The sequence below is a fragment of the Callithrix jacchus genome, chromosome 21 (assembly GCF_049354715.1).
Source record: "Callithrix jacchus isolate 240 chromosome 21, calJac240_pri, whole genome shotgun sequence".
NCBI lineage: Eukaryota > Metazoa > Chordata > Mammalia > Primates > Cebidae > Callithrix > Callithrix jacchus.
In genome coordinates this window covers 42,162,593-42,181,016 of record NC_133522.1, presented here as the reverse complement: position 1 = coordinate 42,181,016, position 18,424 = coordinate 42,162,593, and the positions used below count along the sequence as shown (strand labels likewise).

The window sequence follows — 18,424 nt, the reverse complement described above, 5'->3', positions numbered from 1 at the left end:
TGAGTTGGAGTTTTGCTGTTAGTTGCTCAGGCTGGAGTGCAGTGGCGCGATCTCGGCTCACTGCAACCTCAGCCTCCCGGGTTCAAGCGATTCTCCTGCCTCAGCCTCCTGAGTAGCTGGGATTACAGGCACGTGCCACTATGCCCTGCTCATTTTTGTATTTTTAGCAGAGACGGGGTTTCACCATGTTGTCCAGGCTGGTCTAGAACTCCTGACCTCAGGTGATCTGCCTGCCTCGGCCTCCCAAAGTGCTGGGATTATAGGCGTGAGCCACTGTACCCAGTCAGTAAATCCATTTTTGATGGAACGCAGGCTAGCACCATATTAGCCTGAGCTACCACGCCCAGCCGCCAATGGGTTTTTCAGGTGTTTAGTACTGTATTCAAGATACCCAAGAATGTTACAGTAGGTAGCTAGTCAGGCTTAAGCAGGGCAGGAGACAGCTCCCCCCACCCACCAGAAATGTCAGGTGACCGCCAAGTGACGGTTTGGCAGTTGTCACGCTGCCTAAAATGATAATTGGTAGCAGTTGGCACCAGGGAGTAGAAGTTTCCCAATAGAAACAACTAAAATTGGTCATCAGCAGTTGCACTCCAGCCTGGGCAACAAGAGCAAAACTCTGACACACACACACACACACACACACACACACACACACACACACACACACACACACAAAACACAAAACAAAAACCCCCCCAAAACCCACAGGCTTCCAGCCTCTACTGCCAAACACCATGGCAGTCACTAGATGGCGCCCTTTCACTCTTTCTGGTGCAGCTGGTCACAGGGCTTTCTCCTTGCCTGTGCCATTCATGTTGACCCCAGCAAGGATGGGTGATAGGCAGGCTTCGCTAATTTCTCTAACATGTGAGGCTTTTTCCTCCTCTGTAAAATGAGAGTTATAATAATACTGCCTCAGTCTCCCAAGTAGCTGGGATTACAGGTGCAGAATTATAACTAAATGAAAGTGTACATAAACATCTCTAAAAAGTGCATACCTAGTAAGTAACCATTGACTAATGTTAACTATGGACATTAATGCCTACCTCCCTGGTTAGAAAGTTTCCCCAGGCCTCTCTTGTTCCTATTAAAGGGCAACTCGACCCAACCTAAGAGGACCCTTTCCTAACACTATCTTAATATTGTCTCAACCTATCAGTTCTTAGATGCCACAAACATTTCTTTCAGGTAAGAAAGAACTGCATTTTGTCATTTAGCTTTGTAGGCAATATTTAAAATCCAGATCTAGATTCTAATTTTTTCAAATAGGGTCAACTCCAAAAAAACCAAGTTTGTACCAAATGAAGTTAAGTTACGTGATAAATCTATGGCTCTTGTAAACAGATCTCAAAGCGATTGTCTTAGAATTATGATGGGATTAGTAAACTCATTTTTTTTTTGAGACAGAGTTTCACTCTTGTTGCCCAGGCTGGAGTGCAATGGCACAATCTCGGCTCACTGTGGCCTCTGCTTCACTGGTTCAGGCGATTCTCCTGCTTCAGCCTCCTGAGTAGCTGGGATTACAGGAGGCCACCACCATGCTTAGCTAATTTTTTTGTATTTTTAGTAGAGATGGGGTATCACCATGTTGGCCAGGTTGGTCTCAAACTCCTGACCTCAAGTGATTCACCCACCTTAGTCTCCCAAAGTGCTGGGATTATAAGCGTGAGCCACTGCACCCAGTCAGTAAATCCATTTTTGATGGAATGCAGGCTAGCACCATATTAGAAATGCTACCCCGCTCTGTCCTATGGGACATTTGTCATTTTGGGGCTTTGGTCCTCATTGATCCTTATACAAGGATGTCTCTTCTGTCCTCTTCTCTTCTCCTTTCTCTCTTTTTCTTTCCTTCCCTCCCTCCTTCTTTCCTTCCTTTCTTCCTTCCTTCCTCTTCCTCTCTCTCTCTATTTTTCAGAGCTGAATGATTCAAAGCAATACCCCTCCTTCATCATCCAATTTACCATTACCAGCAATGAATCCCTACAGTTCTGCAGCAACCTCAATTCTTGTCTCCTTAGAAGAATTTGACTGAGCAGCACAAGGCAGAAGAAGAGGCCAAGGCAGGTATGAGAGCAGGAGTGACAGATTATTAAAAAGCTTTAGAATAGGAATGAAAGAAAGAAAGGAAAGTACACTTGGAAGAGGCCCAAGTGGGCAGCTTGAAGGACAAGTGCCTCGTTTGACCTTGACTTAAGGTTTTATACGCCGGCATGCTTCCAGCATCTCGTGCATCTTTCCCTTCAGTCTTCCCTTAGGGTGAGCCGCGTGCATGCGCGGTGGCCTGCTAGGCGTTGGAGGTGAGCATGCGCAGTGTGTTTACTGGCGTTGTGCGCATGCTCACCCGAGGCAGGCGTTCCTCCCCTTTCTTGTGGAATGCAGCTGGAAGGTCATGTGCCCGTTAAACTCTGCACATGCTTGAGTCCACTCACCCAATTCCTGAGATCTTATTGGGAAGCTGCCAATCACCAGTTTCTTTCAATCTATTGGGAAACTGTCTTTCTCTGGTGCCGGCTGCGTGACGACTTCCGGACCATCACTTGACATTCCTGGTGGGGTGCGGGGGCCTTCTCCTGCCTTGTTCACATCTATTACCCCTGTAACAGTACCTGGTACAGATTCCAGCTAAATATGAGGTCTAGTAAAAAGGCTATGCCCTTGTGAATGAGAAAAAAATCCACTTTTTCTGCAGAGTTTCAGGGTTGGAGTCCCAGCGCTTTAAAATGCACTCCAGCAGAGTGCATGTTACTGCCTTGTGAAGAGGGTGCCTACTTCTGCTTCGCCTTCAGCTTGATTGTACGTTTCCTGAGGCCTCCCCAGCCATGTAGAACTGTGAGTCCGTTAAACTTCCTTTCTTTATAAAACACTCAGTTTTGGTTATTTATAGCAGCATGAGAATTGACTCATACAGCCTGTAACTGCGCCACAAAGGGCTATGAAGTGGAGAATTTGTCCCTCTCAGCACTCCAGCTTCTACCATACACACCCTGTGGGTCAGGCAGTCTTACTGTGTCTCATGTAGTGTGTCTAATTAACATTGCTGGAAGGGCACATTTCATGCCTTTTGCTTTTTTTTTTTTGAGATGGAGTTTTGCTCTTGTTGCCCAGGCTGGAGTGCAATGGTGTGATCTCAGCTCACTGCAACCTCTGCCCACCAGGTTCAAGTGATTCTCTTGCCTCAGCCTCCTGAGTAGCTGGGATTACAGTACATGCCTGGCTAATTTTGTATTTTTAGTAGAGACGGAGTTTCTCCATGTTGGTCAGACTGGTCTCAAACTCCCGACTTCAGGTGATCTGCCTGCGTTGGGCTCCCAAAGTGCTGGGATTACAGACATGAGCCACCATGCCTGGCTGTCTTCTGCTTTATGATGCTAGGTAGGGGAAAGATCCTCAGTCAGATACAATAACTACTTTAAAAGTCATTTAGGCGAAGGAGATACAACTACTTTACATTGTAAACCAAAAAGTACCTGAGACAGGTCTCAATTTAGAGATTTTGTCAAGGTTGAGGTCATGCCCAGGAAAAAGGAATACAAAACCACAAGAGCATCTGTGATCCATGATTTTTCCAAAAAAGGTTTGAAACCTTCAATATTTAAAGGGGAGGTCAGGAGTGGCAGCTCATGCCTGTTGTCCCAGCACTTTGGGAGGCTGAGGTAGGTGATCACTTGAAGTCAGGAGTTGGAGACCAGCCTGGCCAACATGGCGAAACCCTGTCTCTACTAAAAATAGAAAAATTAGTTGGGCATGGTGGTGCATGCCTATAATCCTAGCTACTTGGGAGGCCAAGGCACAAGAATTGCTTGAACCTGGGAGGCGGAGGTTGCAGTGAGCCAAGATTGCACTATTGCACTCCAGTCTGGGTGACAGAACGAGCCTCCACTTCAAAAAAAAGAAAAAATAAATAAAGGGGAAAGAGCAAGCAGGCAGTAGGGGAAAGACAAGAAAAAAAGTGAGGAGGGTGTGTGAAAAAGGCAAGTGGTACATTCCTTTGCTGCTTGAATCAACATTCTTTGAATCCACATGTTACAGGTTGGTAGATAAACAGTCAGTTAGGCATTCATCTCACTGCTCAGTGAATCTGCATTAATATGCATTTGTCTCAGGTAGGTGGAGGGATGACTTCTGGTCCTGTCTTTGTCCCCTACTTGCAAAGATAAGCCGTTAACTTACATTGTCAGGGAGAAATTCAACAGAACTGCTTTAGGGTAAAGATCTTAGGACCTGTAAGGAATTTCCCTGTGGGCAAATTGTGACAGAGCACCCCTGGGGAGGGATGTGGGCTTTTATCTCTGTAGGAACAAAAATAGGAAGCAGTTTTGTGTGACTTGGGTCCCAAGCTTGACATTTTTCTTTGGCTTAGTGAGTTTGGGGTCCCAAGATTTTATTTTCCTTTCATAAACATAAAACCTGTTGAAACATTACAACTTTCGGAATTCTATCACCCCTTGGGTTTTCATGTTCGGTCTCAGGCACCTTTTCTTTTTTTTAATTTTTTATTGGATTATAGGTTTTGGGGTACATGAGCAGAGCATGTAAGACAGTTGCGTAGGAACACACATGGCAGTGTGCTTTTCTTTCCTTCTCCCCTTCACCCACATTTGGCATTTCTCCCCAGGCTATCCCTCCCCACCACCCCTCCCACTGGCCCTCCCATTTTCCCCCCAATAGACCCCAGTGTTTAGTACTCCCCTTTCTGTGTCCATGTGTTCTCATTTTTCATCACCCACCTATGAGTGAGAATATGTGGTGTTTCATTTTCTGTTCTTGTGTCAGTTTGCTGAGGATGATGTTCTCCAGATTCATCCATGTCCCTACAAACGACACAAACTCATCATTTCTGATTCAGGCACCTTTTCTTGCCCTGCTGATCATTTTACCCTCCCTGGTGAAAAAGGCTTTGAGTGCCCAGCAGGGGGCGCTGAACCAAGGAACCCTGGCTCCTTTCATCAATCTTCTCTTGAGCACGGTCCCAGACAACTGTTGTTCAACTTTCTCATTGTAATCTCTGCCCTCATTTTTTTTTCTTCATAAATCTCTCCAATCTAGAGTAAATACAGCAGACTGATTTGGGGCCCTTGGAGAACAAATGTTAGAGGACCTGCTGGGACTTTGTTTCCCCAACTTCTTTTTTTTTTTTTTTCTTAAAACCCTCATACAAACACCCAGCTTTCAATAGTGTTGTATTAAGACCTTTATTTTAGCACCAATTTCCATTTTATTCATTTCTTCTTCTTTCTTTTTTTTTTTTTAATTTGTATTATTTTGAGGTGGAGTTTTGCTTTGTCACCCAGGCTGGAGTTCTGTGTGATCTTGGCTCACTGCAACCTCCACCTCCCAGGTTCAAGCAATTCTCCTGCCTCAGCCTCCTGAGTAGCTGGGATTACAGGTGCTGCCCCCATGCCCAGCTAGTGTTTGTATTTTCAGTAGAGACAGGGTTTCGCCATGTTGGTCAGGCTGGTCTCAAACTCCTGACCTCAGGTGCTCCACCTGCCCTGGCCTCCCAAAGTGTTGGGATTACAGGGGTGAGCCACTGCACCCAGACTTCGTTTCATTTCTTAATAACCATGTAAAGATTTCCACCCTGCTGTGATAGGTTCCATGATTCTCCCTTTCTTTTTTCTCTTAGTTTCACCCCATCAATTATTTTTAAGTTTTGCCTTACTTTGTAAAAAAAACATTTGAAAGTTCCCACCTTTTTGGGATGATTCCATTGACTCCCCCTTCTGCCCTCACGATTTTTTTTTTTTGAGACAGAGTCTCACTCTGTTGCCCAGGCTGGAGTGCAGTGGCGTGATCTTGGCTTGCTGCAACCTTTATATTCTGAGCTCAAGCAATTCTCATGCCTCAGCCTCCTGAGTAGCTGGGATTACAGGCGTGCACCACTGTACCCAGCTAATTTTTTGGATTTTTGGTAGACATAGGGTTTCACTGTGTTGGCCAGGCTGGTCTCAAACTCCTAACCATAAGCAATCTGCCTGCCTCAGCCTCCCAAAGTGCTGGGATCACAGGTGTGAGCCATCACGCTCCTGGAAGTCTTCACCATTTTCTTGTTAATTAACCTAATGTGTTTACTAGCATCTGTAAGATCCATCAGGAGAAGTTGAGACAGCAGATTTGATGAGACATCCTGAACTGTCTTTTGGTTTTGCAGTGGTGTTACCAGAAAGGGTCCCGATCCAGACCCCAAGAGATGATTCTTGGATCCCATGCAAGAAAGAATTTGGGGTGAGTCTATAAAGTGAAACCATGTTTATTAAGAAAGTGTGGGACTGTGTTAGAGGGACTCCCGGGGTTAGCTGGGGGCGTTGTGTGCAGGAATTTTCCAGTTTTCCGCTGCTGGCTTGGGCCCTTTGTTTAGTTTCCCGAGCCAGGTGGGGCCTTTTGTTTTTGACTTTCCCACCACTGGTTTTTGGAGGTGGGGGCTTTGTAACTCAGGGTAATCAAACAAGTAGCCAATCCGGTAATGGGAGAACATTAATAGGGAGGGAATAACTCAAGGGTAAAAGCTCCAACTGTCCTTGCCTGGACAGTATCCTCTTTCTGATCCCCTTCCAAGCAAGCTTGGGAGCTGTCCTTTCACTCTGCCTAATAAACTGCACTTTCTCATGCTCTGGGTTCACAAGTTTTATGTCAGCTGTAAAACTCACTGAGCCTCTGGGGCCCCTTTCCTCATTCTTTGAGGTTAGAAAGGCCAAAAACCTAAATGCCGGCTGCAGTGGTAGTTTCTGGTGGCCTAGTGGTTAGGATTCCTGGTTTTCATCCAGTCAACCCAGGTTCAACTCCCAGTTATGAAAAGCAGCGAATCTGGCAGTATCATGAAGGGAAGGGATGAAGTATGGCTACTCTGCAGCAGCCCTGAGGGCTGCTGGTTACCCATTTTTATGGTTATTTTTTGATTATATGCTAAACAAGGGGTGGGTTATTCATGCCTCCCTTTTTTTTAGAACATATAGGGTAACTTCCTGAAGTTGATTGGAATAAGGTATCTCCAAAACTTTTTTATTTTCAACGATTTCCTTAGTTCTAATAGTGACTTAATCCAAAAGCCTCTTTCAAGCCTAGGTGGGAATTTTCCAGGTTTTTACCACGTAAGCAAATGATATTCTAGAGAGGGTGTAGAGGAGGCATCTTCATGATCCCTCAAAATTCACTCTTCGAAATAGACTTAAGATAGCAAAAGATGACAGAAGCCCTGTAGGGATGGGACCTTTTAAGACAAAACTCCCATAACAGCCTGATATTTTCAGAATAAAAAGTGTTCTGCTTAAAAAATTATGTGTCTTAGACCCTCAGAAAATCAGATGAGGACCCCAAAATTCACATTTTTTGGATGACAGAGACTAAGAGTACCCCACATAGTCACAAAGTGAAGCTCTCAAGGACATGAAACCAGATGAGTGGGAAACTTCATCTGGTTTTTGTTTCAGGAACCCACAGCAAAGTTTGTCTTAATAGACACTGGTCTGGTCAGAACCACTAAAGACTGACCAGGCTGCAGTGCTGTTTTGAACAATAGGCTTACAGAACCTTACAAGAGTTCTAGGCCCATGTTCTACCCTATGGTACCCACCCTTTATTGTCACTGAAACCCCAGAGGTTTAGGCTAGGTCCTACTGCTGACCACACAGAGAGTCATTCACTGAGACCACCAGTCTTGCTAGGCTTTAAATGAATGGGTGCTGCAGTAGGGAGATGGGAGATAGTCTCAAATCTGTCTCCTCAATGATTAAAGTTAAGCATTTATACAGCAGAAATCTAACAACGCGCAGGAAAATAGGAATTAGGAAGGGGTAGGAAAGAGACCTTGGTCAACAGACAGCAGGTAGTAGGTTAGGTAATCATAAAGGGAGAGAGATCTGGCACCTCATTATCCAGATATGGTGATCCGATGAGTTTTAATTCTCTGATGCTATCTGGGAGACTGATAGCTGGTTTCTTGAGAAAGGAACTCAGATAAGACAAATGTAACTTTCTCGTTTCAAGATTGAGGAGGTCAATTTCTATATTTATTCAAAAGAAACTGTAAACATCTATGGGATGGTGAACTGTAAAGTTCTATGGGATAATTGGGTCAGTTTCACTCTGACAGAAGGACACAGAAAATAGAAGGAAAGTGCAACATAAAAGGATATTAGAGGAAAAGGGATCCAATGATGTGACTATTCATAACACAAAATACCAGAGTTACAGCCGAGTCACCACAAGGCAAGACTAGTCACACAAATCCTTTTTTCCCGTAATCAAAACTTTGCAGATGAGGTTGGGCATGGTGGTTCCCACCTGTAATCTCAACACTTTGGGAGGCTGAGGCAGGAAAATCACTTGAGCCCAGAAGTTTAAGATCAGCCTTGGCAACACGGCAAAACTCTACAAAAATTACTACAAATGTTAGCTGGGCATGGTGGTGCATGCCTGTAGCCCCAGCTACTTGGGGTGGGGGCTGAGGTGGAAGGATCACTTGACCCTGGGAGGTTGGGGCTGCAGTGAGCTGTTTGTGCCACTGCACTCCAGCCCGGGTGATGAAGTGAGATCCTATCCAAAACTAAAACAAAAACAAAACAATGAGACAGTGATTTTTACCATCCACCCAGCTGGAGTCCACAGAGAGCCTGGCTGGTGAGAAATTCTTAGTTGTTGGCTGGCAGATCAGGTTCCTGGGTTCTCTTTGCTGTGGTTTCCAGAAGAGAAGAATGGCTTTGTCCACCCTGCTTGCTGTGCCACACTGTGGGAGTCATAGGCCCTTGGCCCCCTAAAGGTTCCCTGAAAAAAATCACTGGTTTGAAGCAGATTATTAGTAGGAAAGGCAATCACATTTATTTAACATGTGTACAAGGGAGCCTTCAGAATGAAGACCTTTGCTAAACTTTCCTAGATCCAGGCTAGAGAAAGTCTGGCAGGGCTACTTTAAAATATGTCAGAGATAGATATTTTGGCCAGCATGGGCAACAGAGTGAAACCCCATTTCTACCACAAATACAAAAAATTAGCCAGGCATGGTGGCACACACCTGTAGTCCAAACTACTGGGAGGCCGGTGTGGGAGAACCACCTGAGCCTGGGAAGTCGAGGCTGCAGTGAGCTGAGATTGCACCACTGCACTCTAGCCTGGGAGAATATGTATACATTGCGGGGAGTAGGGTGGGGGGGGGGGGTTGAAATACTGATTTTTCTTAACCAGCCAGTGTTCCTAGGGTTGAAACTTGATTTTCTTCAGCTGCAGGGGTTTTAGTCAACATGGTGGTGGGGGTGGGGGCAAGAATTGGTCAAATCTAACAGAAGATGGACTGAGACCAAAAAACAAAACAAAACAAAAAAACAGAAAAAGCAGTAGCAAAAGTTACATATTGCTGGGATCTCTGAAGATAAACAAGTTATAGTCAGCAATCAATAAACCTTGACCTTCAGCTACCACATCCCCAAGTGAAATCCCAAACCACCTCCTACCTGGAGATGCAGCCCAAGCCGAAGACCGCTCTTTGTTGGCATGGAAGCGGCAAACTCCCCGTTCTTATCTGAGGTAAGCAAACTCCTTTCCTAGAGGAGTTCCCTAGCAAAATAAACCTTGAATCTCAAGCCAGACATTTCGGGAGATCAGGGAACCTCAATGGACACAGCAGGCTTTTGAACCTTTTGCAATTTGGATGGTCAGAGAGAATCTCTTGCTGGCGGGAGAATTGCTGCAGGTCCCAGGAGCGACCAAAATGAGCGACTGAGGCACTAGGTCTCAAACCACCAAGGTTTATTGAACCAGCTTGAGGGTGCATGGGGGAAAAGCACAAGTCATAGAAGAATCTGTGGCTGGTTTTCCCAAAGAGATTCTTAAAAGATTCAGTATTTATTACATTTTCCTTAAAAAAGGGGTGGGGCAGCAGGGAGGCAAATGATTATGTACTTGTAAGACTTTAGTTAGTGCTCAGAAAATAGACATTTTACATAAGACAAGGTGAAGAGTTGGAGAAAAAGGGAATAGAAAAGGCGGAGTCTCGGGGAGGGGTGAAGGAATGATTAGTCTCATCTCATCCTTGTTCTGTGCCTGGGAAGATGTGCCAGCAGTCTTTGGAAAGACCGGTTGGTTTAGCCTTTATGGGAGAAAACCTAAGGACTGTTAGAGAGGGAGTCAGTGTAATGAGGCATGTTCCATCTCTGATCTTGTCATGGCTGTCAGCTCAGCTTTCAAGGTTTCTATGGAGTTCCCTTGGCCAAGTGGGGGATCCATTTAGTCAGTTAAGAGGCTTGGAATTTTTTTTTTGAGATGGGATCTCACTCTGTTACCCAGGCTGTAGTGCAATGGCATGATCTTTGCTCACTGTGACCTCCGCCTCCTGGATTCAAACAATTCTCCTGCCTCAGCCTCCCAAGTAGCTGAGATTATAGGCCCCTGCCACCACACCTGGCTAATTTTTGTGTACTTTTAGTAGAGATGGAGTTTGACTGTGTTGGCGAGGCTGGTCTCAAACTCCTGACCCGTCAAGTGATCCAGCCACCTCAGCCTCTCAAAGTGCTGGGATTACAGGTATGAGGCACTGCCCCTAGCCGAATTTTTTATTTCTCTTTGGGAAACACTTTCATTGTGTCCTCTTTCTCAGGTCCATCCCATGTTCTCCTCAAATACTCATGGTGAAATGTCTTCTAGTCTTATTGGGAGGGGTGTGTGTGTTAATCTGTAAAATATAACTCTTGTTAAAAGTGTAACTACAACACCATTATCTCATGTTTTTTTAAATTAACTCAATTAAATATCTAGCTAGTATTTAAATTCCACAATTGTCTCATTTTTAAAAGATACTTTATTTGAATTAAGATCTAAATAAGGTACACACAGTGTTATATGTTCCCTACCATTCTTTTTCCTTTTGTAGCCGTTTATTTCTTCAAAATTTCTTCTTTGGTCTTGAAAAGCAAGTTTAAAGCTTTAAGAAGTATACAGTTTTTGTAATTAGAAAACATTTTAGGCTGAACACAGTGGCATATGCCTGTAATCCCAAGCACTCTGAGAGGCCACTGCAGGCAGATTGCTTGAGGCCGGGAGTTCAAGGCAAGCCTGGGCAATGCAGCAACACCCCATCTCTACAAAAAAATAGAAAAACTAGCCAGACATGGTGGTGCACGCCTTGTGGTCCCAGCTACTTGGGAGGCTGAGGTGGGAAGATCACCTAAGCCTGGGACATTGAGGCTACAGTGAGCTGAGATCATGTCACTGCACTTGAGCCTGGGCAAGAGTGAAATCCTGTCACAAACAAACAAACAAACAAACAAACAACAGAAAAAAGTTTCAGAGGCAAAATACACTATAAAGGAAATAAAATTCACCTATAATTTTACAAGTTTCTTAAACATTATTTTTAATATTGGCAGAATGCTTCACTGTGTGACATGCCACAATTTCATGATTGCTGTGTTTTTGGACTCCTCACTCGTGTCCAGTTTTCTCTTCTGGTTAATCGTGTCTTATTGTGTCTGTAAAGCATGATGCACATCTGATTATTGCTGTGGAAGGATAAACTCCTAGAAACAGAATTAACAGTCATGGTGTATCTATATATGAAGCCTGCTGGAAAATTCTTCATAAAGACTTATATTTGGGCCAGGCAGGGTGGCTTACTTGTAATCCCAGTGCTTAAAGAAGGCCAAGGCAGGAGGATTGCTTGAGGTCAGGAGTTTCAGACCAGTCTAGACAATATAGTAAGACTTCCATTGCTACAAAAAGTTAAAAAAAAAAAAGAGTTACGCTAATGTGGTGAGTGCCTGTAGTTCCAGCTACTCTGGGTGCTGGGGTAGGAGGATCTTTGAGCCCAGGAGTTTGAGGCTGCAGTGATCTGTAATTGTGTCCACTGTACTCCAGGCCTGGGTTACAGAGTGAGACCCTGTTTCAAAACAAACAAAAAACCCAGACATATTCATAGTAAGGTATCTTAATCCATTTTCCATTGCTTATAACAGAGTATCTGCAATTGGGTAATTTATGAAGAAACAATTTATTTCTTACAATTCTGGAGGCTGGGAAGTAAAAGGTCAAAGGAGTGTACCTGGCCTTCTTGCTGGTGGAGACTCTGTAGAGTCGGGAGGGTGCTGAGCATGCTAGCTCAGGTCTCTTTTCCTGTTGTAAAACCTCCAGTCCTACTCCTGTGATATCCCACTAGTCCATTAGTCCGTGAATGGATGAATCCACTCATGGGGCAGGGCCATGAGCTAATCACCTCTTAAAGGCCCCCCTCTCAATAATGCCAGATTGGGGGTTAAAGTTTTTTCTTTTTTTTTTTTTTTTTTTTCTGAGATGGAGTCTTGCTGTGTCACCCAGGCTGGAGTGCAGTGGCACAATCTTGACCTAAAATGATCCACCCACCTCGGTTTAACATGTGTTTTACAGGGAACAAAAATTCAAACCACAGCATCAGGAGTGTAACAAAAAACCACCTCTCCTTCAGTCTCGCAGATACCAGGTATTAAAAACAAAAACACAAACTTCCCAAGTTGACATATAGTCTATTTGTTTTAGTTCATTCTTCATTATTCATAACAAATTTGGGATATAATTTCTCCATATGCTCAGTAGTCTATATTTCTTCTATTGTGAATTATCTGTTTAAGATATTTGCCCATTTCCTATTAAGAGTTGTATTGGTCGTGGGTTCTAGCTGTCTGTTACTAGGTAACAAATTACCCCAAAATGTATTGGCTTAAAATGACAACTATTCTTAGGCTTCTGTGGGCCAGGGAATTCGGGCAGGACATAGATGATCAGTTCTTTTGCTTCATGTGGTGTTCACTGGAATTCCTTGGTGATATTTATTGGTGGCTGGGGTGGTCTGCAGGGTTCAAGATGGCCTCAGTCACAGGCCTGGGCCCTGTTTGGGGATGGCCAGGCCTAGCCAGGTTGCCTCTCCATCCCTGAGCAGTTTTAGGACCTCTCCTTATGGAGGAGAGCTGCCGCTTCTCTCCATGGGTAGGTGGCTTAGTATTGTGGGTTTTATGGCCGTGAAAAATATACACTGGGATGAGTCTGCAAATAAACCTTACTAAAGTAACATTTATCTTCCATTACTTTCCCCCATATATTTACCTTCCCACAACTTACTGCCCCACAGGAGTTCAAAACCCTTTTCCTTTGTCATGTCCTGTTTCCACAATTTATCGTTCTTTGATAAAATGGTATATTATTGGTCTAATTGCTTCTTTGGGTCTTCACTTTTCTGTTTATTTATTTATGAGACAGAGTCTTGCTCTGTTGCTTAGGCTGGAGTATAGTAGTGCGATCTTGGCTCACTGCAACCTCCACTTCCAGGTTCAAGTGATTCTTGTGCCTCAGTCTCCAAGTAGCTGAGATTACAGGCATGCACCACAATGCCCGGATAATTTTTGCATTGTTAGTAGAGACAGGGTTTTACCATGTTGGCCAGGCTGGTCTCAAACTCCTGACTTCAGGGGATCTGCCTGCCTTGGCCTCCCAAAGTGCTGGGATTACAGGCATGAGTCATGGCACCCGGCCCTGGGTCTTCACGTCTCTATGAAGACCTCCGTATGCATATGTAATGATAAACCTTTTCTCCTGTTAATTTAATTTGTCACTCTAATTGGCAGGGACCTAGCCTTTGAACCTAAGCAGGTAGAGGAAAGAGTTTGTTTTCTCTCTCCTCTACAATGACTTGTTTTACTGAATGGCATATTGGTAGATGTGATACAAACATAGTTTTCAAAAGTGTGTGTGTATGTTGAGTCTTGCTTTTTTTTAAAAAAAATTATTATTGTTATTAAGACAGAGTCTCGCTCTGTCACCCAGGCTGGAGTGCAGTGGTGAAGTCTCAGCTCACTGTAACCTCCCTGGTTTAAGTGCTTCTCCTGCTTCAGCCTCCTGAATAGCTGGGATTACAGGCATGTGCCACCACACCTGGCTAATTTTTATATTTTTAGTAGAGACAGGGTTTCACTGTGTTGGCCAGGCTGGTCTCGAACTCCTGACCTCAAGTGATCTGCCTGCCTCAGCCTCCCAAAGTGCTGAGTTTATAGGCGTGAGCCACCACTCCCAGCTGAAGCTTGCTATTTTTTTTTAACTAAAGGACATTTATTAATTTTTACCAAGACCTCATCTTGAGGACATGGCTAAACTGTGTTTCCACCCACCACTTTATCTTGAAGAAGGGTTGGTACGGTGAATGCTGTAAAGTAGATATGAACAGTTGAAGGACTGGAATCAACACCAACTGATGAAGAACAACTTCCATCTAAATTATCATAAAAATGTTTAAGTCAAAAAAAAAGAAAGGAAAGATAAAAAGAGGGGGCAATGGGGGGCTTCCGATTGAACAAGATCCTCACATTTCATCGAATACAGTCCGTCTTGGCTAGAATATAACAAAGCGGAAACAGGGTTAGTATGATACAAAACTTCCACTACAGCACGCTGTACACAGCGTGTTCCAGGCCCACCTCCAGCCCCCCAGTGCTTCCAACACAATGATTTCCCAGCCTGTTGGGCCTGCTGACGAAGGAGCTGCTACAGTCCCTCTTTGCTTACTAATTTGTAAGCTCTTTAAATTATCAAGGATATTAAGTCCTATTCATGAGGCTATAAATGTTCTCTGTTCTCTATATTTGTTTATATTTTCTTTTGTATATGCAGCTTCTTTGGTGTGTAGAAGTCATCAATATAAGTGCACCAAATCAATCGTTGGCCTGGTAGTTTCTTGTCCACACGTCTCATTTTTGCTGTTCTGCTATGCAGATATCCTCTTGCCATCTGATAATATTCTTTCTAAAAGTATGCCTAAACATCTTAAGAATTCGTCCCCAAAATAATTTTTTTTTTTAAACCTAGAGTCTCAGATTCTTCAAAGTCAGGTGACTTCCCAAACAGCAGGCTTGGAGTCAACTTTCTTGAAGTCGAGGCTCTGGGCAGTGACCGGGGAGACTGCTTTCCTGAGACTTGACATCAAATCTTTTGGAACCATGCAACAGGGCCAGTTGGACTCTCCTAGCCTTCCTCCCTCATATCTACAGAAAATGAACGGCCATATTTTTGACTTTTACCCTCTTATCATATCTTGACTGAAGTCAATAACTGGTCTAATTACTGTTGACTCAGCTGTTTCACTGAGATACGTTTAGTAATTGTAACCAAATTATCTAACTAGTGCAAGGTTCTCTGATGAATGGCTCAGTTTTAGCAATGTCATTATGGAAATCTGAGAATAATCTATTCATTGTGCTTTTACATAAGGAACCCCATCAACCCTCCATCATCCTGGTTTAGCAATGAACACATCGACAGTCCTGTTTCATAAATATCTCCCTTCACTCCCACATTCTTCACCCCACAGATTTGTTCTAAAATCAAAGACATCTACCATGCCCAATGGTAAAAACTGCTTTATTGGTGGCAGTTAGTATGAGTCAATAAATATTGATACCCAAAAAGAGCTTGATTGGTCCATATAGAGCTCAGTGAAATTGAACCAAGTGATTCCTGGGAGAACTGAAGTCAGTCTTGCTTCTTGGGAAAGGAAGCCATGGCCAGCAGATATATGGCATATGTCGTCCCGCCAACTTTAAGAACCATGGCGACTCTATAGAGGACTGAGGGAAGGTGTTTTCTTTGCAAGTCTGCAAGGGGGTGTAGTTTTAAGGGCAAGAACTTCTGAGCGTCACGCCCCCTCCCAGCTCTCTCCATCCAGATTTAACGGGTTTATGTTTAAATTTTGCGGGCGCAGGAAGAAACTAAGTCAGTCACTCCAGTGGAAGTTCTAAGGAACTCCTTTCATTCGCTCGGGGTCTTGGGGAAGGTGGGGGTTCCTCCCAGATTAAAAGTCCCCTTCTTTCACACCCCTTCGGACTCCATGTTTGGGTCCCCTTCCATGAACACTCCCTTCGTGGAAGCCATCTTTCTCTCTCCTGGATTTCTCCTCTGGAGTCCCCTTCCACACCCCCTTGTGGAAGCCTGTCTTCCCCTCCTAAACTCCATCTCTCTCTATTCCCTTCCACTCAGTGTGGAAGCTGCTTTCCTCTCCTGGATCCCATCTTTCTGGATTCTCTCACTCAATGTGAGAGAAGCTTTCCTGCTCTGGTTTTCCCCTTCTGGGAACCCGTCTCACTACTCAGTGTGAGAGCGGCTTTTCTTTCTCTCACTCAGTGTGAGAGTTAGCTGTTTCTCTCTCCTTCTCCTTTTTCTCTCTCTAAATAAATCACTTTCTACAAACACCTTTGAGTCTGGCATTTACTGCGCACTATGCCGTGGTCCCCTCTCTCATTGTTGAGAGGACAGGAGACCAAGAACCTGGAGAAACATTCTCTCAGGGGAGCTGAGGGCATCCTGAACCCCAATATTACAAGAGGGCATCAGCTACGCCACCCTTTAGCTGTACTGGATTTCCATTATCCTCCTGAAACAGCATTTGCTTTTCTGGAACTTTATTTTCAAAATAACTATGAAAAGCAGTGCTTATGGTCCTCTGGGCGATCTCACTAAAAGCCAGTAGACTCCACAGCATCTTGGCTCAATTACTGCCCACCAACTATGTCAGTGGAACACTGGGAACCCAAAGACATCTTATTTTCTCCACAAATATTCACTATGGGCCAGGTGCAGTGGCTCATACCCGTAATCCCAGCATTTTGGGAGGCTGAGGTGGGCAGATCACTTGAGGCCAGAAGTTTGAGACTAGCCTGGTCAACCCAGGGAAACCCTATCTCTACTAAAAATACAAAAATTATCCAGGCATGGTGACACAGGCCTGTGATCCCAGCTGCTCAAGAGGCTGGGGCACGAGAATCACTTGAAACCAGGAGGCAGAGGTTGTAGTGAGCCAAGATTGTGACACTGCATTCCAGCCTGGGCAACAGAGTGAGACTCTGTCTCAAAAAAAAAAAAAAAAAATCATTAAGTTCTCCTAAGAGATAAGGATTCTAAAAATAAATGACCAAGCTAGGTGTGGTCACTCTGTCACCAGGCTGGAGTGCAGTGTTACAGTCACAGCTCACTGTAGCCTCAACCTCCTGGGCTCAAGTGATTCTCCTGTCTCAGCTCCCCCAGTAGCTGGGAATGTAGTTCGACGTAAGATTTTTCTTTGCAGTCATGTTGCAAGCCAGCGATATCCCACCCAGGCCTCACTTGGCTATGCTGGTGTGCCCCAGCTTGCCTGCATTAGAGCATGTACCCGAGTTCAGTGGTTCCTCATCCTCAAGAAGAATGAGGATATGTAGGACATTGAAGGATGAGGAGTGCAGAGAAGAATTTTATTGAGTTATGAAAACAGTTTTTAGCAGAGAGGGAACTTGGGGTTGGTTCCCCTATTTGAAGGTGGGAGAGTTGCCCCCCACTCCCAGGTGGGCCTTTTATGGACTCAGAATGGGGTCTGTGTGCTGATTGGTGTGTGAGTTGCGAACAAGTTTAAAGTGAAGACACCACTCAAAGGTGGGCGTGGCAGTGTAGGAGACCAATTAGGAGCGGGTAGGTGTGTGTGAGACAGGTGAGAAGGGTGGGGATGGATCAGAGGAAGCTGTGCCAAGCAGGAAGACAAGTTCTCCATCCAGTCCATGGATTTAACTTACAGCTGGGCTTTCTGGTTTTAAACCTCGAATCACTTTCTCCTGTTAGTCTGCAAAAACTCCCTCTGCCTCTTTTCTCCTTCTAAGGATGCCTGTGATTCTGGTCAGGGCTGACCCGGATAATTCGGGATTAAGCTCTGCCTTCAAAATCCTTCACTCAATCCCGTGTTGCCATGTAAGGTAATATTTAACTATTTTACCATGTACATAATGTTCACAGCTCCTGGGGATAGAAACAGAAGTTTTTGGCATTTCTTTTAGTCTACCACAGAGGTTTGTTAGATTAACCAAGTAGAAATCTCATATTTACATGCTACCTCCAGCATTAGGAAATCAACTCGAGGGCAGGGCATGGTGGCTCACACCTGTAATCGACCACTTTGGGAGGCAGAGGTGGGAGGATCATTTGAGGTCAGGAGTTTGAGACCAGCCTGGCCAACATGGTGAAACCCCATCTTTACTAAAATACAAAAATTAGCTGGGGTGGTGGTGCGCACCTGTAATCCCAGCTACTCAGCAGGCTGAGACAGTGAAATCACTTGAGTCTGGGAGGTGGAGTTTGCGGTGAGCTGAGATCATGCCACTGTATTCCAATCTGGGTGACAGAGTGAGACCCTGTCTCAGAAAAAAAGAAAAAAGAAAAGAAAAGAAAAAGAAAAAAGAAAAATAAACGTAAGGCCGGGCACAGTGGCTCACGCCTCTCATCCCAGCAAGTTAGGAGGCCAAGATGAGGATCGCTTGAGCTCAGGAGTTTGAGACTAGCCTGGGCAACACGGCGAAACCCTGTCTCTACAAAAACTACAAAAATTAGCCAGGCATGGTGGCCCACAGCTGTAGTCCCAGCTAATCAAGAGACCGAGGCAGGAGGATTGCTTGGGCCTGGG

The 18,424-nt window shown here is 44.6% G+C and overlaps 1 long non-coding RNA gene across 1 annotated transcript; it reads left to right on the top strand.

Moving 5' to 3' along the window:
- Positions 1 to 1,918: 1,918 nt before the first annotated feature.
- LOC108589420 (uncharacterized) lies at positions 1,919 to 9,523 on the top strand. The gene is made up of 4 exons (XR_004737583.3): positions 1,919 to 2,067; positions 2,693 to 2,832; positions 6,155 to 6,228; positions 9,408 to 9,523. It is a non-coding gene; the product is annotated as an uncharacterized LOC108589420 (long non-coding RNA).
- The last annotated feature ends 8,901 nt before the right edge of the window (positions 9,524 to 18,424 follow it).